The sequence below is a fragment of the Lepidochelys kempii genome, chromosome 1 (assembly GCF_965140265.1).
Source record: "Lepidochelys kempii isolate rLepKem1 chromosome 1, rLepKem1.hap2, whole genome shotgun sequence".
Classification (NCBI taxonomy): domain Eukaryota; kingdom Metazoa; phylum Chordata; order Testudines; family Cheloniidae; genus Lepidochelys; species Lepidochelys kempii.
In genome coordinates, this window is record NC_133256.1 from 85,361,505 (window position 1) to 85,383,576 (window position 22,072).

Below are 22,072 nucleotides of genomic sequence, written 5' to 3' on the forward strand. Positions count from 1 at the left end.
ATTGGGCAAAGTCCAGCAGAGTGCAATGAAAATGATTAGGGCGCTGGGGCACATGAGTTATGAGGAGAAGCTGAGGGAACTGGGCTTATTTAGTCTGTAGAAGAGATGAGTGAGGGGGGATTTGATAGCAGCCTTCAACTACCTGAAGGGGGGTTCCAAAGAGGATGGAGCTCGGCTGTTCTGAGTGGTGGCAGATGACAGAACAAGGAGCAATGGTCTCAAGTTGCAGTGGGGGAGGGCTAGGTTGGATATTAGGAAAAACAATTTCAGTAGACGGTGGTGAAGCACTGGAATGGGTTACCTAGGGAGGTGGTGGAATTTCCATCCTTAGAGGTTTTTAAGGCCCGGCTTGACAAAGCCTTGGCTGGGATGATTTAGTTGGGGTTGGTCCTGCTTTGAGCAGGGGTTTGGAGTAGATGATTTCCTGAGGTCTCTTCCAACCCTAATCTTCTATGAGTCTATGAAACAGAGAAATCAAATGGTAAATAGAGGAAGGACAACATGGTCTGCTAATAGATATGAAAAACAGAAGACTATTTTTATCAATTTTGTATGTTAGTCACAACTATTTAATGAAACTGAAAATATTTTTATCTTAACTGTTGTCTTGATAAAAAAAAATCCCCAATAACCTAGTATATGTTTTGCTAGTAACTAACAAAGGCCAAACTGACCTTTTTGTTGCAATGTCTTGGGCCATGGATGTTTTAGAAAGATAATCAACAAGAGGCATTCATCGCTATTTGGATTGGGACACAGAAAAAAAAATGAAAATAATTTGTACTTGTAGCATCTTTTTTCTGAGGATCTCAAAGTGCTTTTCATAGTGAAAATTAACATTAGCAAGGTACAGAAGAAGACTATAAAGTAGGTGCAAAATAATAGATGAGGCACCGAGTATTTAAGAGACTTTTGCAGTATCATATGCAAAGTCAATAATACAACCAAGGATCCCAGTCTCTTGCTCTAATCTTGACTCTTCAGGGTTAAACTCCAGACTTTTCTCATGTATCAATATCATAAGGGCTAAGAAGCTAGTTGCTTTTGTGTTTTTCTTCAAATCAGTTTTATTCCTCCACTATTTAAATATGAACTGAATATTTTTTCACTTTCATTTCTCATAAGAGCAGGCTGAGAAAACACTTTGTAGCAGGATATGGGCTTTGTGACTACCAGATTGTTTATTTTATTATATTTATCTAAAGTACAGTACTTTCTATATGGATTCCTATTTAAATAGTTATTTGGAATATTAAACAGTATGTACCTGTTAAATACTCCAACAACTGGGGTTATGAGGTGATTTTCTTTTCTCTCAATATATCATATTCATTTAGGAAGCAATGAAGAAGTTGAATTCTGTGGACCAAATTAATTAATGCTGATGCAGGGGAGGTAAAATTTATGCCACACTGAGTTTGTTGGGCCACTGAGTCCATGTGAGATTTAATTGCTAGGAAAAACATGTAATGTCACTCATCTTGAGGCTTTAGGTAGGGGATGGAAGTTTCTACCCAGAGTTCTAAAGGAGCCTGACCTGTAGAGAAATCTCTGCAGAGCTATGAAAAAAATGGAAAGGGAATTCAATGAATAATTTTGGAATGTTGAAGTTGTTTCCATTTTAGCTGAGCTCAGAATGGAAAAAATCTTTCAATTTTTTTCATGAAAACCTTTTTTTTGTTGTTGTTTTTGAAATTCTCCCCTCGCCCCCTTTCCTTTTTTGACATTGAAGACAATAGCACGGATGTTGTTTAGGGTCATCTCTCCATGCCTCAGTTCCTCCCCACGCACAATTTATGTTTTTCCTTTCACTACTCTGTAACTTTTTCAAAGCTGAGTAAGGTTTGGAAACTAAGAGTGGAAAAAAGAAATAAAAAAAAATAAAAAGTGTGTGAGGAGAAACAACCCCCAAACATTCTTCATTCTTTTCCATTGAGGGGTAAAAAGGATACAAAGGGAAGAAAAGATTTAAAAAAACAAATTAAAAAATTTTAAAGTTTTAAAATCTTTAGTTTCTATGCAAAATTGAATTTTGAAAAACCAAAAGCAGGTCTACTGATTGCCTAATCAGTACATTTTTGATGTCCTGTCCATTCCCACTTGCCAAACAGGGCCACTCCACTTATATTATAGATGGTCTCTTTCTTGATGGCCTTGGTGATGATGAGGACAAGGTGAGAAAGATTAAATATAGGAATTTTAGCAGCAAGAATGTCAGGAGAAATGGTGACAGAGATAGAGAAGAGGGAAGGAAAGAATATGGAGGTGAAAAGGGCATAAAGATGAAAGTGAGCAGGGAAGTGGGAGGTATGGCAGCAAAGGAACTGGAAAGTGACAACAAGGTTTGGGAATTATTAGTGTGAAACCAGAGATTAGCGCAAATTTAGCAGAGTCGAAGGTGAGAGATGTCAAAGTGGTTAGTATAAATCCATATACAGAAAAAATCCTTTATATTGGGTGTCATATAACAAAATATGACTTTCCATAACTCTAATAGCCATAGCTCAGTTTCATTAAAAGTGAAAGAGGAACATATTTTTGGCCCAGGACTATCTGCAGAAAAAAATCTGAATGCAAATAATATTGACAAGTTCATATCCCTTAAAATTGCTAAAGAAACGGAGCTTTCTCTCTGCTTTTCTCCTACGATTGCAGTAACAGACAATGAATTGTATATATTGACAGTTGGAGTTAAATTTGTTGAAAGGCAGAGGATTGAATGACGCAGAAATTCTTAGTTATAAGATGACAGTCTTGTACACAATATTGATTTATTTTTGTAAGCTTAAATGTGGATGAGTTGTTCACTTAGACATCCTGAACAGGGGGATAATCCAGGGAAGTGTGTTTTGTTTTGATGCAGTTTCTTACTTCAAAAGCTTTGATGTTAGTCGAATATGTCCAAACCTTCTATAAACTACTTTAGACATTATTCTGTAACTGCCTACTGAAGAATTGCCTGCATCTTCTTTGTAAGTATCTGGCACTGGTCATTTTCAGAGACAAGATATTGTACTAGACAGAAAACGTGATACTGGATCAGAAAAATAGTCTACTTTGTCTCTTTACCATTTCTCCTTGTTTCTCTCTCTCTCTCTCTCTCTCTCTCTCTCTCTGACCAGAGCTCAGAAACCTCTGTAATTTTCATGGGAGAGACGGTACTGCTTCTCCATCACCATCATCACTTCAGAAATCCCCACAGCACCAAATTCAAAAATGGCCACTGAGAGTGGAGGATGCACTATTTTATTAGAAGCAGCAATAAAGGCAGCTTTAAGAAGGCTTGCAACAGAGTTCCCTACTTGAAAAAGGACTGGGGGCAGGGAAGGAGTTGACAGCTGGGCGATTCTGTAGGGATAGTTGGCTGGGATAATTTATTGTTATAGTTCACTCATCTGCAGTGTTGTTTACTGGGAACCTGTGCACTTACCTACTGCAATCTAAATATTAAGTTATGGAGTCCTAAAATATTTTTTCTCCAGTATATTTCTTTCTATTGTGGCTAATTAGCTGGGTTTCATATTCTTTTCCTCTGACCTTGATATTGTTTCACTTCCCACATAATCCTCCTTGGTGTTTGTCATAGTCAGAGACTGATCTCTTGATGTCTGTGATTTATTTTTGAAGTTGTTCAAGTCATTTACTGTTAACCTTGTGTGTGTGTGTGTGTGTTTTCTCAAAGAGAGAGACAAACAACTTAATTCCTGACCATTTGACTTTATACTGGGAACCAGATCAGTGTGGCTGATGTCTTTTTCAGTTGCCTGAAAACTGATTATTTTTTTCTGCGTTATTAGGACTTGGGAAAGATGATTCTAGAAAAACAAGTCCCTGACACTTAGAGCCACTGCTCACATCTTAAATTGATCTTAAACCTAAATCAAGCCCCAAACCTTTCTAAAGGTTCTGAAATATTTGGATATCTTTTATTTTTTCCCCAAGTCTTTCTATTTTTAGAAGAGGAAGTGACAACATACTATATAAGAACATTTTTCTGGTTTTTTGAGCAAGACATGAAACAGAATTGCTAGGAATTGCAATAAAGAGTGTCTGTTCTTGCAAACTTTACATTCCAGTTAGCCCTCCTTGTGCTCTGTGCTCCACCAGTGGTGCAAAGGAGAAAAAAAGTTGGCATAACTGGCTATCTGGGAATTCCCTGTTTGTCAGGTAAATTTTAGAGCCAGCATAACTGTCACCCTTTGCAAACACTGTGTGGGGAGCACAGAAAGTGAAAAGAGGGTTGGACAGAACTATGTTCCAGAGGATGGGCTCTATCTAAGGTATTTATAGAACCCCAGTTACTATAAAATCTAAGTTTCTCACAGTCTTTAATATATTTATCAATGCAACAAATCCTGGAGGTAGGGAAGTGCTATTTTCCCCATTTTATAGATGGGGAACTGAGGCACAGAGAGCCTGTATGACTTGCCCAAGGTCACAGAGGAAGTCGGTAGCAGGGCAGGAAATGAAATCCATGACATCCAAGTCCCAGTCTAGTATCTAAGCAGTGAATCATTCTTTCTATCTGTCCATTCATCCATCCATGCAAGAGATGGTTCCTTGAAGGCCTTTGCAACCAGAAGCAACTTAGAGCAGCCTTAAGGCTGTTCTAATTTTTGCCAGGGGCTGAACTATCCCTTGACACACCTCAGGAATAGAAGCTGCAAAGTCGGGTCAAAGCCATCGTGCCCCCAACCTGCAATGGTACAAACATTTGTCTAGTTCATATAATCTTTGGGTAAACATTTGGATATTTACTGGAACCACACCTGAACATTGCACTTCTTAGCCCTAATTTGTATATCATTGTGTGACAAATAGCCTGTGAAAACAGCAAAGCAAAAATGTTCCCAAATTACTGTACCAATTGGCTACCTGAACTACAAAAGTAGCTGCTGAACTCATATTTAATTTATTTAAGAGGAAAATAGATTGTAGACAAAGCTACAATGAGAAGATTGTATTTATTTTATTCCCTTGCCTTAAAAATAGATATGACTGTCATATTTCTGGCTCATGATTATAATTGTTCCAGTTCAAATCAATTTCTGTCCTTGCATTTCAGCACACTCTTTTCCTCTGATAACTGTACCCTTGGAAAAGGTACTCTCATGTTCTCTATATATTGTTAGAATCAGCTTTACTGAAACACCTATTTCTTCAGACAAAACCTTTAAAAACTATCAGTGAAGAAAATCATATTGCACAATTAGGTGCAGTGCACTGCATATGAACAGGCAAGCTAATTTTCTTCTTATTCTGTTGAGAATATGAAAAATAACAAGTGGATTCAATATTACAGAACTTACATTATCTGGAAGATGTGAAAATTAAAGCTGTATTTTTTAAAAGTGTAAAATGTTTTTTACTTGCTGTGATACAACTTTAAGGCTCTGCCCCGCCCTGCATCCCTTCCATACTCATTCATGAACACATACAAACTCTATGTGGTTCATGATGTTGCCTACAAAAATTAGGGCCAGATCCACAACTTTTTAAATCAGCTTAATTCGATTGCTTTCAGTGACACTATTCCAGTTAACAGCAGCTGAAGGGCTGGCCTATATATTTTTGCAAACCCTGAAAGATTTTGAGTTCTGGGGAGGACAAGTTTAATCTATCTTAATTATAATAGGTAAGATTTTGAAAATAACTTCTGTCGCATTTTTAAAAGTGACTTAGGGGCACAAGTCCTAATAACTTCAATGAGATTTAGGCACCTATGGGCCAGATTTTCAAAGATATTTAGGCGCCTAAAGATGCAGTAAGACACATAAACTGCTTAGGTATATTTGAAAGTTGCAGTAGGAGCCTAACTCTGATTGATTTAAGAAAATCAATGGGAGTTAGCTACCTAACCTGCTAAGGTATTTTGAAAATCCCACTAAGCTAAGGAGCATCTTTAGGTACCTAAATACTTTTGAAAATCTGCTCCTAAGTCAGTTTTGCAAATGTTTCCCATGGTCAGCAAAGGAAGTTGAGCCATCTATTGGGTAGAGGGAGCTTAATCCATTCTTTGGCCCACCAGAGCCACCAGATAAGAAGTCTAGGCAAACTATTTTCAGTGTAAGGTGCCTAGAGTTGGCTGAAGCACTATGAAAAGAGATCCAATCAGAGCATCAACTCATGCAAGGATGAGTTCAGGCTGATGAAACACGTCCAATAAATGTGTCGCTTGAAGAATATCCATACAATATTATCAACAGTTTATGACACAGCTTGCCAAATCCTTTTGCCTTCCCCCGACAAACATCCTTACACTGTTACCGCTCTTCAATTTCCCATTTATTTCCCTAGGAGGGTGGTGAAGCACTGGAATGGGTTACCTAGGGAGGTGGTGGAATCTCCATCCTTAGAGGTTTTTAAGGCCCGGCTTGACAAAGCCTTGGCTGGGATGATTTAGTTGGTGTTAGAGTAACAGCCGTGTTAGTCTGTATTCACAAAAAGAAAAGGAGTACTCGTGGCACCTTAGACACTAAGGTGCCACGAGTACTCCTTTTCTTTTTAGTTGGTGTTGTTCCTGCTTTGAGCAGGGGATTTGACTAGATGACCTCCTGAGGTCTCTTCCAACCCTAATATTCTATGATTCTATGTCCTAAAGCACAGATCCTCTGTCTCCTTCCAGTTATCCAAACCCTTCTTCTCTTCCACTGTCAAGTGTTCCATCCTAATGGTAAAACCCAGTGCCCCTTCAGTGACAAACATCTTTGACTCACTTCCTATTTGCCCAAACCCTCCTGTGTTCTTTATTACTCCACTACCATGATACACATTCCTGTCATGACCATCAACATTACCATAAAAATGGTTATTTGGGCCCAGATATTCAAAGGTAATTAGGTGCTTAACACCCACTGATTTCAAAATCAGTGATGGCAGTGGCCTTGGCCATTTGTCTTTGACAGTGTTGCTTGTCTTTGGTAAATTAATATTTCCACTGGCACATATTTCACATTATTATTGGTCAAAAATAGCTAAAATTTTTCATGGCATTTTTTTGTGTAAATTCTGAGAACATTTGACCAGCTTTAGTTCATATATTCCAAGCTTGGTTATCTGAACTTCAATTACCTGTTATCTAATAACCTGAAACTCCATGTTATCAAAAGATGGGTTCTGGCTCCTGCTGTCTTTTAACTATGCTGAAAATTCTTTCATTTATTCAAAATCTTGAATCATATTCAATATTGCAGTGACATCAAGATAATCAGGATTCTGTCATCTGTCACCATTCTTATACTTTACCCATTGCTATGATACCTGAACACTTATTTAATTTAATAATTTCAGAAAACTGTGTATACCTTATTGAAAAAAAGTACTAAAGTCTGATAGAATAATAATACTATAGACTGGGCAAGAACTGTAGAATATTATAGGGTTGTTTATAAGAGAAATTATTGAAGTTTTTAATAACAAAACATCTTATGATTTTGCTTCTGTAATTCAACTCACTTACAAATAGGAATGTGTCAGAAAAGGAATAGATTGTACTGACATCATTTTGAAAACCCATACTATGCAAATGCAAATATTTAAATATTATGACAAATCAAAACAAGTGACTTACAACTTTTTAATTACTTTTTTTTTTCTAAAGTGAATATAGTGCTACTGGGAAGTGCTTGATTGACAGCACAAAAAGTAAATGTTCTGTTTTATCTACACACAGCAGGTGTATATATTTTCTGTATTGCCCCACATATATGACCCCAACCTGTCCTGTTGAGACCATCTTTAAAATCTAGAGGGCAATGCAGCTTTCAGGCTCATACATCCTATGGTCTCTTTGCTGCACCATCCCCCAAGGATGCCAAATGTGATGTGGACACTTGCTCACCAAGAAATGGACTCAGATTACAAACCCATTTCACAGAGGCTAAAAAACAGTCGTTGCATGATAATAACTATTACTACTAATCTGAAATAGATTTCCAACCAGTGTCCAGGGTCTAACTCCTCCCTAGTGGCTGTAGCTGGGTGGAAGCAGCTGTTAGTGACAGATTCTTTAAATTGGGATTGGACGGTAACAGCAAGAAATTTTAGAATCTGATATGCGTAATGCTCCTAATCCTCCCCTTCACCCTGGACAACCTTAGGCAGGTGGTGAAAGAGCTTTAAAATTTCCATATACAAATCTTTTAAGGATATGATAACAAGCAACCTTTATTTCCAGATTTTGACACTGACAAATCTGTTGAGTTGTTGCACAGTAACTTATACATACTCAGTAAAGATAATGAAAAAAAAAGTTAAGTCCTTTTCTTCATTGTGCTGGTGTAACTCTGTGAAATGGAGTGGTCTCAATAAAACACATAGGAAAATTTGGCCCCAAGAGCTTTAATGTGGCCTCTGTGACATTATGAAGAACTTGAGGTTGCAAAGGACATTGAATACTTTAAATAGCCCTTGGTATAAGATAAAAGCTCTGGTCCTCTTGCAGCTTCCGTGCACCCACAATATAAGCTGCACCCATGTGAGTCACCAAAATGAGATGCTGCTCAAACATTCAAATTAGGATGGTGAACATTTTCTGAGTTCCACTGGGCTTCTCCTTGATTGGGCTTCAATATGCCTGTGGGCTCTAAAAGATTCTTTGGGCTTGGTGGCTCCTTGCTGATTAGGGAAGAAAAATAAGTGGTGGTATCTCTCAAATGCCACCCACTTGTGGCACTAAAATGAGACATCATGTGACCCTCCTTCTCCTTTCCTATACTAGGAAAAAATAGTTAACAAAGTTGACATCTAAATGATCATCATTGGACATCTGATTTAACCCCTTATTGATGTGAATGGGGCAGTCCACACCTCTCAGAGCTATTGTTCTAGGCTCTCTGCAGACTCCCACAGACATCTCTGTGGTTACACTAGATATTTTTTTTAAAGTCTGTTGCCTAGTTAAGGCATCTTTCTAGGCCCTTTGAATCTCTGGAGCAGTGCAACATGTAGAGTGTAGGGAGCAGCATCTGACTCTCTGTTTGCTAAAGAGCATCTAATGTCAATTAAAAAATAACCTGTTTCCTGATGAGTCTGGCGGAAAAGAAATGTTATTAGCAGATATAATTGTGCTAGCACCAAAAGGCCAGGTAGGTTGGAACCCTATTTGGTAGGTGCTGCACAAATAGGTAGTCAATGACAGTCTATGCCCCCAACAAGTTTATAATATAAGGCTTTATCTGCACTATGATTTCCCCTGCTCATGTACACATACTCAGGCAATTATGTACTTGACGTAGCTAAGCTGTGCTCTCGCTGATGCTACCTGTGCTACCATGGCTACACTGCTATTTGTACTCATAGCAGCTCAATGAGAGCTAGTGAGATTATGTGTACACAATCAAAGGAATCATTCCTCTAGCTCAGTGTTTCCCAAACTTGAGACGCCGCTGGTTCCGGGAAAGCCCCTGGCGGGCCGGGCTGTTTTGTCTACCTGCCGAGTCCTCAGGTTCGGCTGATCGCAGCTCCCACTGGCCGTGGTTCGCTGTGCCCGGCCAATGGGGGCTGCAGGAAGCGGCACGGGCCAAGGGACATACTGGCCGCCACTTCCCGCAGCCCCCTTTGGCCAGGCACAGCAAACTGCGGCCAGTGGGAGCCGCGATCGGCTGAACCTGCGAACGCAGCAGGTAAACAAATTGGCCGGGCCCGCCAGGGGCTTTCCCGGAACAAGCGGCATCTCCAGTTTGGGAAACACTGCACTTGCTCATAGCGTAGACAAAGTCTAAAAGGCAAGACATAACAGGTGGATGAGACAAACAGGCTGGGGTATAAGATTTAAATGCAGACTTAGCATAGGTTTTAACAGGTCCTATTTTAAAAGAAATTCATATTGAAGTTTTCAAGCAGCTTTTTTGTTTTGAGATGGAAAACAAGTTGTGAACTCTCACACACTAACCTTCACCAAGGAACAGATTCCTCTGTGTGTGTGTGAAGAAACAAGTCTGACAGCAATCATATATAGATATTTTTATAGAGATAAATTTCAATTTATTTTAAGAACCAGATAAAGGATGTATGGGAGAGGTGTAGGTGAATTGTTATTAGGCAATTTTTTTATGGGTTTGTTGTAACCTACAGTGGATCCTTAAACCATGTGTTATAATCTGTCTATTAATTCCAGAGGCATAGTCTGGGGTAATTACCCTAGTCTTGCCTTATGGTTTCTTCCCTTCTTTTGATACTTTTGTAGCCCACCTCAGCTGTGGTTACAGCAAAAGGCATTTAAAGGATATTGATGGCTAAAAGGGGACTTTGCAAAATAACCACAGTCCAGAGCTTGGTCACTTCTATCAGATTGGATCACATAGTTTCATGTTTGATTTGTTCAGAGACCCCTCACAGGAAGTACCCTGTGGTGGGGACAAACTAGAATTACAACTATAAATGCCAGGTGAATGAAGAAGGCTGGTATTCTTTCCAAACCAACAAGACACCACATGGACCTGACATCCACATATTCCCAGTATGGATATCTGAGGAAGGGGAGGTGAAGACCATTGCTGCGAGCCATCCCAGCACAGCCAGTCTATCCTAAAGATGTTACTAGTAAAAGGTACCTTCGAGCTGCATCATTGCCTGGTCCTTCAGCTACAGTTACAGCTCTTTATACAACACAAGTCTGAAGACTACAAGTTCAAATGTCTTTTTATCTTAAGTATCTCTTAATTCTTTCCCTGCTTTTGTGTTTTGTTTTTGGAAACTGTAAGATGTCCCGGTTTATTATTATTTTATTTTAGGGTATGAATGTGTGGTGAATGCATGTGTGTGAGTAATGGTACCTGTAGAAGGCTACACGGAAAAGGTGCCAAAGAATTAATCCTGATGTGTAATTAACCTAAAAATTCTGTCTCATAAAAATTATTGAGGTGGTTTTTGTTCCTAGTTCTGGTAAAAATATCCAAAAGCTGCCAGCTGTAACCTACATATCAGAAGAGTGTCATTCAGGTCTGTGTCGGGAGGTGAGGAAACAAATCAGGCACTGTATGTAGTAGTGAAATCTAATGAGGGAGTTTCGGTTGTCCCTGATTATATGACTTAAAGGTGACAATATAATTTCTTGTTTACATTTAATATATTAGTATACATAGCTACATAGGTCAGGGGTGTGAAAAATCCATACACCTGACTGACCAATGTAGCTAAGACAACCTAATGTCCAGTGTAGACACAGCTAGGCCAAGAAGACTTTGTCAGTTAATGTAGCTACCATCATGTAGGGGTGGTGTTCCTACCCCAATGGAAAATCTACTCCCATCAGCGTAGCCTGTGTCTACACTACGGGGTTATGTTGGCATAGCTACGGTGATATAACTATGTAAGAACAGTCTACAGAGTATGGACATATATCTGGGTATTCAAATGGTTAAATTGACTACACTTCTTTGGGCAAATCTTCACTGGAATTTATAACCAATGAAGAACATCCTCTTTGGATTTCCTATTTTGGGATTTATAAAAAAAAAGAATATGTATTAATTTGATTATTTGAATAACTAATGATTTAGTTCTAATCTGATTATATTAACATTTTGGTGACTTTATTTTAATTTGAAATTAATTTGACAATTGTATTGCTTAATGCTTAGCTTAGTAGAGTTTGGAATAGTTTTAGTGATATGTTTTCTTAATTTTATTATTGATTGATTGATAGCCTTAATGAAATTTATAAAATGTACATGAATCACATTTTTAATAAGCAGCCTGGGTCAGAACCATTGAGAATCTGAGTGGATCAGTTGTTCCACCTAGGAGCCTCCATAGCTTCCTTTAAATGAAAATTTTGGTTCTCACAGTGGTGAGGCTTGGATTCGATGGGGTAACAAAAAATAATAGAATTTGACCAATTGTTAGCCAATCAGGAAAAGTAATCACAATTTAGCCTGAAAAAACTTTTGATTAATTAAGAAATCAATTGTTATTTTTATTTTAATCTTTATGTTAGAATTGGAGATGAAGGTGCTATGTTTGAGTCAGAAAATCTTAATGAAATTTGATATATTGATATTTTACTTGACTTTGAAGCTAAGAAAATGTTTTATTTTAAAGCCTTTGCTTTACTATAGCTACAGGAGGCAGGAAAAGAGTTGACCTTTCTCATGAGTTGTTGTAGCCATGTTGGTCCCAGGATATTGGAGAGACAAGACGGGCGAGGTAAAATCTTTTATAGGACCAAATTCTGTTGGTGTAGCTTCAAAGCTTCTCTTTTTCTCCAACAAGTCCAAACAAGATATTATCTCACCCACCTTATCTCTTAAGTGAGGGCATTATTTAAAGTTCCTATCCTTCACAGTTCCAAGTTTGTTTAGGGGATAGGGCTCCTTAATGGTGATTTTTATAGAACAATATTGAATACACTTTGCATTTCCTTAAGTTTTTTGTGATATTTACAATGGAAATATTGTTTGCTTTGTGAACCATTTTCATGATACTCCCTTATGGAAAGAGCAAATCAATAAATTAACTAAAGTTGTAGCTTGCGACACAGCATGACATTTTTTATATTTAAAATTTTAAGGACTATATCCTCAGCTGATATAAACAGGATCGGTGCCTTTGTTTTCCTTCTTCTACCCACCACTAACCAGCATCCATCAGTAAATGGCTAGATTATCAATGTGCAATCTAGCCCATAACAATGGACAGCACATTGCTGCCCCGTGAGTAGCCCAGAAGGGAGATGTAAACTGTGCAAGATCTATATACCTGCCACAGTATACACTCCCTGATGTGTCAGTATATCTTCATTGCCATGCATGTTGGGGAGTGGGGAAAGGCAAGGCTCTGACCACTCCCTACCCCTTTTCACGCCACCTGCACAAAGGCAGGACATAATGGCTCTGTGGAACCTACTCCCCCTTCACACCATGCACAGGAAGCTACGGTAAAAGACAGCAAGGTAAGAGCCTTGTCTCTACTCCTTTGAATCAGCTTGCAGGAGTGGTCATGATCTAGCCTATAGTAATCATGTGTCTGCATACTCTTCATTAATTTGCTAAGAACTTCTTAGGTTTATAAGACTTTATTAGTAGTATATAGTCTATTAAATGTATAAACTAATAACAAAAGTCAACGTTCTTAAGCCAATATTCTTTTACCCTTCCATATACTTGAACTCTTCCACATTTTTTTAAGGAGGACTGGACCCTCCCTAGTATTGCATAGCATAATCACAATTTTTTTTTTTGGGGGGAGCGGGGAGATTAATCTTAATTCAATGTCCTCTACTATTTTTATGTTTTGTCATTCCCTTCCCACACAAAACTCAAATATATTTTTTGTTACCTGAGAACTTAGCATTACTTCTGATTCTGAATAGAGCAATAATACTTGCAATTCTTACAATTCTCTTTGTCCTGCAGGGTCTTTCCTGCCTGACTGTGGTATTGGGGACTGTACCTTTCAGGGCTGAGTTTCCCAAACAGAGAATCTGGGAGAGGATCTGAAGCTCTTGTTATGCACAGCCAACTGGAACCAGATACAGAATAAACCAGATCTTTTGCACTGAAGATCACAAAGAAGAATTCAATTGAACAACATTTAGGACATGGTTACACTTGCGAGTTAGAGCGCATTAAAGCAGCCCCTTGACCTCTAACTCATGGTGTGTCCACACTGGCAAGCCACGTAGAGCTCCTGGACCCTGCAGCTAGAGTGCTCCTGGTAATACACCTCAGTGAGTGGAATAACATTCTGTGCTCCCCAGCTGAAGTGCCGCGGCGCCGGAGTGGACACCCTGGTCTGTTAGTGCGCTCTGATCGGCCTCCAGAAGTGTCCCACAGTGCCTGTTCTAGCCACTCTGGTCATCACTTTGAACTCTACTGCCCTGTCCTCAGGTGACCAACCATGAGACCCACCCTTTAAATTCTCAGAATTTTGAAAATCCCCTTCCTGTTTGCTTAGCCAGGCGAGGAGTATTCTCAGCTAATCTTTCCAGGTGACCATGCCTCCACGTGCCAGGTGATCCCCAGTATGGAGCAATGGTGAGGTGCTGGACCTCACCAATGTTTGGGGGAGGAAGCTGTCTGATTCCAGCTGCACTCCAGCCACAGAAATTACAATACCTTCGGGCAGATATCAAGGGACATGATGGAAAGGGGCCATGACTGCGATGCAGTGCAGGGTTAAAGTGAAGGAGCTGTGGAATGCCTACCGCAAGGCAAACCGCCACTCCAGTGCTGCCCCCGTGACCTGCCGTTTCTACAAAGACCTGGACGCAATACTGGGGGGGTAATCCCACCTCCATTCCGAGTATCACCATGGACACTTCAGAGCCCAGTTGTGCCCCCATGTCACCTCCAACCCACTTTCCCCAACATGCGGGTTCTTATCGCCACCAGCTTCCCCCAACACCTGTAGCTTCACCACCCAGCCCTGAAAACTACAACCCTTGCCCGCTGCACTCAGCCCGCATCACCATTCATTATAGCCATCCTGAAGTGCACTGTTCCCTCTAAGCTGTACCTGTGTGCGCATGCACACAGATATTAAACCCCGCGCACACGGTGAAGCACTGCACGCACTCCGGCTTTGGCGCCGGCTTTTTTGTTTGTTTGTTTTGCACTTTGGCGGCAGCACAGAAGAAATGTTTTGTGCATACGGCCTGTTAAAAATGAGAGGGAACATTGCTGATGTGCAGCACTCATTGCACAGCACTCCAGACAGGAAGGCTGAGTATGATAACAGGATATACAAAAATCTGTGTTTGTACTGTTCCCCACCCCACCCCTTTGCCCTTTCTGTTTCCCAAGCAGTTGTGTTTCTTTTCAAAAAATGCATTTTCTTTTAAATAAATGGATTTTTTGGCTTTGAAAACATTCTTTATTATTGCATAAAGTAAAAGATACCTTAGCCCAGGAAATAAACAGGCAGTGCAACTCAGCGTAGCAAGCACAGATTCCTACTAACATTGGAACCACTGCACTTCACTCCTGTGCAGGGCACCAGACATTACTGGTGGCTTTCAGCCTCAGATTGCTCCCTCAAGGCATCCCTAATCCTTGCTGCCCTGCGCTGGACCCCTCTAATAGCCCTGCTCTCTGGCTGTTCAAATTCAGCCTCCAGGTGTTGAACCTCCGAGTTCCATGCCTGAGTGCACCTTTCACCCTTCTCTTCACAAATGTTATGGAGGGTACAGCATGGGAATTTAACTGTGGGGATGCTGTCATCAGCCAGGTCCAGCTTTCCATACAGAGAGCACCAGCGGCCCTTTGAATGGCCAAAAGCACACTCCACAGTCATTCTGCACTGGTTCAGCCTGTTGTTGGACCCTTCCTTGCTGCTGTCAAGGCTCCCTGTGTAGGGTTTCATGAGCCGCTGTATTAAAGGGTAAGAAGAGTCTCCAAGGATCACAATGGGCATTTCCACTTTCCCTATGGTGATCTTCTGGTTTGGGAAAAAAGTCCCGGCTTGCAGCTTCCTGAACAGGCCAGGGTTCCGAAAGATGTGTGCGTCATGCACCTTTCCTGGCCAGCCTGCGTTAATGTCAATGAAATGTCCACAGTGATCCACAAGTGCTTGGAGAACCATAGAGAAATACCCCTTCCGATTAAAGTATGCGGAGACTAGGTGGGCTGGTGCCAGAATTGGCATGTGTGTCCCATCTATCACCCCTCCACAGTTAGGGAAACCCATTTGTGCAAAGCCAGCCACAATGTCATGCATGTTACCCAGAGTCATGGTTCTTCTGAGCGGGATGCAATTAATGGCCCTGCAAACTTGCATCAACACAATTCAAACAGCCGATTTTCTCACTCCAAACTGGTTAGTGACTGATTGGTAGCTGTCTGGAGTTTTCAGCTTCCAGATTGCAATAGCCACCTGCTTCTCCACCATCAGGGCAGCTCTCAATTTTGTGGCCTTGTGCCGCAGGGTGGGGGCGAGCTCATCACATAGTCCCATGAAAACTTTTCTCATCCAAAAGTTCTGCAACCACTGCTCGTCATCCCAGACTTGCATGACGATGTGATCCCATCACACAGTGCTTGTTTCCCAAGCCCAGAAGCGGCGATCCACAGTGGTAAGCATGTCCATGAATGCCACAAGCAATCTTATGTCGTATGCATTACTCGAGTCGATATCATCGTCAGAGTCCTCACTGTCAGTTTGGATCTTAAGGAGTAACTTGACTGCCAAATGTGACGTGCTGGCGAGACTCATCAGCTATTCTTCAGCTCTTCGGGCTCCTTTCCCGCAGATCAAAAGGGAAGACAGAGCGTGCAGTACAACAACATTGAAAGATGGCGCCAAATGTGGACGGAAGCTCAGGGATTGCTGGGATATGAACCAGTGCATGACAGGGAGTTGGGACAGGACCCAGAATGCCTTTAACCCCCTACCCCCTTCCCACAAGCCACTGTGCCAGAATGCGAAGAGGTGCTCTGTGGGATAGCTGCCCACAATGCACCGCTCCCAATGCTGCCGCAAATGCCGCATATGTGGCCTCGCCAGTACACTTGCCGCTGTCAGTGTGGACAGACTGCAGCACTTTCCCTACTGCGCTCTCCAAAGGCGGCTTTAATTCAAAGCGCTCTACATCTGCAAGTGTAGCCATGCCCTAAGACTGTAACTTGTCAAAAATATATATGCTAAAGCATGCATGCACTTTTTGCATGCATGTACATGCAACATTTACTGTATGTGCTGAAGTTGGGGTTACAATCATACCTATGTGGGCTCAGAGCTGTAACTTGCCTTTACTCACTGAGCAAGTTGGGAACATACAAAACAGCATGCACACTTCTAAACATGTCCTCACCGTTCAAGAAAAATGGATCAACCTTCTTTCTAGAGATTGTTAAAAAATATCTTAAATGAAAAAAAACCCTCTTCAAAATGCAGGCACAGCACTAATTAAGCACATTCATTTAAATTAAGCCTTTGCTTTACTTTAACTTAAATTTATGTTACGTTGTCAACTGCTCAGATAAGTCATTAGTTTTTGCCAGTGTTGATTTATGGTGCTTTTTTTAGACCTTATGTTCTTTGGGGGCTTCAAAAATATTTTAAAACACATGACATCTGATGAACTAGTCTAGAGAAAGCAAAAGGAGTACCAGTTCTGTCATTCATTTTTTTTTCAATGTTTTTGATTGCTAGCTTACTTAAGAGAAAAGGTTTTATTGATGATCATTTTTTTTTGTAGACTTAAATATTATCTGACTTATTAAAATTCATTATTATCCTCTCATGTAGAGGCAGAATCTTTGGTTCAAACCTTCATCACATCAAGTATTTACTATTGTAAATGAGACCTTTTTTTTAATCAGCCCTTCCAAGACTTCAGGCAATACAAAAATTCAGTTGCTTGAAATTAGACTGGCACAGGATTAAATCAGAGCAAGATTAAATCTCAGTGGTATGGTTTTGTCTGATCTCCATGACTACCTATCAAGTAGACATTAAACTTTTCCTACAAAAATGTAAAGCTCTCTGTGGACTGCAATCTTAATATTAAGGTGGCAAAACATGAGAAATATGTAAAGCTGTCTGAATTTATTTTAGATAGTCAGCACACAGGAGTGTGTGACAGTTTATGATGATTGGTGCAGAAATACTGCTGTCTATTGTGCTACATTTCCCATTGCTGAAGTTAATTATTTCACAAAGTTCTTGCTTATTCCCTCATTCAATCATTTTTTTTAATTAAGCGTATGTTCATTTTTTCCCTGCATTTCTCAAAATACTGTACCTGCATGAGTTCATGGCTACACGGGATTAAACAACAATTCTTCACTGTAGACAGCAGTATTTAGCAAAACACATGCTTATAAACAGTATTTAAATACTGTCTGATGGAAATTCTTGCTTTGTCTTGAACCCTATAGGAAGATATATAAGACTCACAGAATATGGTTTAATTAGGCTGAAACTTTATTAACTTAAAACATAAGGGAAACTATCTGGCAATAACTTGTCCAGTGAAGGTCAATCTTTCTTCTGTAATCGGTACCATTGGGGTGGAGGCTGACAAGTCCCCCTCCAAGCATTTAACCTGGTCCCTGCACTATTGCTGGGAGCCATTGTCCCTCCCCTCAGACAAGGTGTGAGGGTTTGAGGGAGAAAAGGTTCTCTAATTAACAAACAGAGGAAAGAGAGGAAAGAGTCTGGTTCGTGTGTAAAACTGGCTGGTTTTCCAAGTTTAAGCAAATATTTATTATAAAAGTCCTTAATTTTGGTGGGATTTGAAGAGAAAACATAGAATAATCCCAAAGCAGATAGGTTTAAATACTACAATCAATCAATCAAATGCATCAGTGTGTTTATCCCCTTTCATCACAAATGTGGTGCCTGCCCCTTCTTTTATAGTACTATCCCCCCTTTGACAAGCATTTCCATCTGGGAGCAAGTGACTGGCAGACTGTGTTTGGAAGGAAACTCCATGCTGTTTCTTTGCTAAGATGTAGTTTTTTGCCCTGCCCCCTTTCCTGCCAAATAATGGCCACTTAACAGGCAATGGTCCATGTCGAGGACTCGAACCCCAGATGGCACGGTTCGTTGTCTGACCGGAGAGAGACAGGCAACACCAGCAAGGCCCAAACACAAAGCTCTTTACTGAAGAGTGAACACAACAATAGGAAGCAGCCCATCTCCAGTAAAACTAATAGGTTTTTATAGACTAATAGGTTTTTATAGACAGTTCCATCTCCAGTAAAACTAATAGGTTTTTATAGACAGTTCCATCGCGTCATAGATTTATTCATAAAGCAGCCCACCCCTCCCCTATGTTAGTTAAAATCCTCTTTCTATATTATGCATGCACTTCTTCCCCCTTATTGTAGATAAGTTTTAGCAAATCATAATGCTTCACTAACTTTCTTATCAGTATGGGTGTCAACCAGGAGACGAGGAGTTAAGAACAGACATAACACAAAAACAAGGAGTGGAAAACAGTGCCTCCATATCTCAACAAGACAGTTCCCAGAACATCTGGTACAAAAGCGCAGGAATGCAGGCCTCCCCTTTTTTCTTACTCCCTGCAACTTAAACAAGTATTCTTTTATTCTATTTATCTCGTTCAGGGACTTTCCCAGCAACCTTTATTGGCCTGACTTTGCTTTGGTTGGCATAACTGCTTCATATTTAATTTTTCTCACCTAACAGTCCATAATCCTTTTTTACACCTGGCTGATGCATCCGTTTGCCCTTTGTGTTTGAAGAACTAGACTGGCCACTCCCCAAACTTATCTAGAAAACATACTTTTAATCACAATCTCAGTTTAAGTTTATAACTTAACATATAATACTGCTACTTGTATTTTGCCATGATATTATTAATCAGCAAATTAGGAGTTTTTAAATGATACCTCATTTGTTGCAATAGTGTGTATACTGTGAACATAGGAGTATATTCTGTCACTGCATGATGAAAACTTTTTTAGCCTTTACCACAGCTACTCAGATAGACTGCAGTACCAGTCCTTTTCTGGTCCATCATGCTTTGAGTGCAATAAGAAGCATTGCCATTCTATTCTCTGTGCCAGTTCCTTTACACAACCAAGGTGATCTGATGGGATACAATGAAAGATGGATAAATCCAAGAGTCATCCTTAAAAAGAAAAAGAGGCCATCACAACTTTCAATTGGGCAATCAGTAAAGAAGTCCAACAGATGAACAAACTAATCCCACAGACCATCAGTCTCTGAAGGTGGACCAGTCAAATCAATCCTTTGCCACGTGAGAGAAAAGGCAAATTCTAACCTCCACCTAAGGAAAATAGAGCTACAAGCATAATAAGCCTGTAATCACTACCTCACTTCCTCATGCATACTTTTGGTCCTCCAGCACTTCTAGAACCCGGCATATTATTTGATATTGCGATAGGATTTTTCATCTTGCAGACTCTACAAAGCTGGTGAAGTAGAATGCAGCTATGATATTATCAACGTCTCTCTGTTCCTATTATCTGCATGAGTTAATAGAGATTAAAATGTGAATGGCCCCGCAAATATTGGAAGAATGTTGTGTCAAAAGAAAATAAGGGTAAAGAGGACACAGTACGTGTGCAAGAGAAAGCTCTGAGGCTCTTATGATCCAGAGCATTTTCTGTGTGCTGCCCGCAGATCAGAATGCTTTAGCCTCCCTGGTTTAAAATACAAATTAAACTTTCACTTGAGTCTGTGCCCTTCCTAAGGTCACAGGTACGTTTTCATGGAATCTTGCACTGAAAACCATAGCTTTCAGATGAGTTAACTCTGAGGAAAACATTTACATGACTGAGTTAATTCATCAATAACACTGTCATTTTATGTGTCAACAACACTATATTTTTAACTATGAAATTAAATGAATGTAATTTATGCAGCTATATAAAACGATATAGCAGATTTATAGGAAGACATTCTGAAACTAATCAGAAAGAAATAAGAATACTGAGCTTGGGAGACGAGATAGAGGCAACTTGCTTGGGACATTCATAATTTTGAAGGGCATAATAGAAAAACTGATCACGTTTAATTCATGTCTACAGCACAGGGCAAAAGTCTTAATGAAATTAAAGGTAAGTACATTTAGGAAAAAAGAAATAAAATACTAGAAATCAGAATGTTGTGCACTGTAAACTTTAATCTTTGATTTTAACTTTAATCTTCACTGTCACCAGAATTCAATAAATCTAACACTGTTGCTGGATTGTAAAGGGACTAGCTAATCCAAATATGTTATGGGTTTGGGAATCTTCATTTGCTGAAACATTCCTATTTGAGACTAGAGGAGGTGACCTGGACTGTGGGTCCCACCAGAGGAGAAGGTCCCTGGCCTATCCCCCGACCCACTAGGTGAGTCAGCAGAGACTGTGGGGATTGTTCTCTTCCCTTTCCCCATGCTGGCCAGTGATGAGGTTAGCTGAGTGAACGGCAGGTTTGAGCCACTAGCAAAAATGGCCAAACTGAGGGCGGCCATGAATCTCTGAGGAGAGCAAATCCGCCCATGAGCGCAGGACCCACCAAGGCAGAGGAGGAACTTTGTCACAATATAGATAATGAAAAGAAAATGAACTTTGAATGCTGAAGTTGTAAAACACACTAATGTCCAATAGGCAGAAAGTTCAAAATTAAATTGCAGATTTACTCTGAAAATTATATTGTATAAAGACATTGTGGAGCCCCATATTTACTTTCTCTCAAAGATTTGCAGATCAAATGTGCTCAATGTACAAGTAAAATTTGTTTTATTACTAACTGAAGCCCTGGGGAAAAAAGTGTCTGTGTAACAACAGTGCAAAGCAAGAGGTACATCTTGTTAATGGATAATACGAGTGAAAGAGGTAAGTAAGGCCCTTTGCCCTCGAGAAAAGTTGAAATGAGGAAAATTCTTTCTAAGACATTTTCCTTCTCCTCTTTCCTAAAATGGCAAATGTGGTACTCAAAAGCTGACATATTAGGTAGGGAGAAATATATTTCATGTGCTAAATTTAAAGAAAACACTTAAGGTTTCAACAACTAGGAAAAACTAATCTCATCAATAAATGAATGTGTCACCAGGCCCAATTAAAATCTACAGGGTTTTTTTATTTAGCCTATGTCATCTTTACATAATAACGTCATACTAAAATATTTTACAGTGATCTTAAAGGACACATAAAATAAGGACATTTTAAAAATAATAACTGGAGTTTCACTCATGCACAGCTGAAAACGTGGTAGCTGATTGCCTTTCTCGCCTGCCTTTGCCTTCACCAGATGGTCCACCGGAGGATGAGGATGTAGTAGTTGTGCTTATTACAAGCACTCTTACTGCAGTTACAAGAGAACAATTTCAAGCTACTTGTTCAGCGTGTCCAATTCAACAAAAACCTACATGAATTTCTGACAAAGAGATGGCCCAGTAACCCCAAAAACCTTGACCCAGTTTTGCTGCCTTATTTTAGAGTTCGGGATGAACGTTCTTTGCTCGAAGGCTGTGTGCTAGGAGGTACATACTGGCTACTTGTGCCAGAAGAATTACACTCAAAACTCATACACCTGGCACACGATACTCATCAAGGAATTGTCAGAACCAAACAATGACTACGGGATCTGTATTGGTGGTCAGGGATGGACTCTCATACAGAAGCACTCATACATATCTTGTGTCACTTGC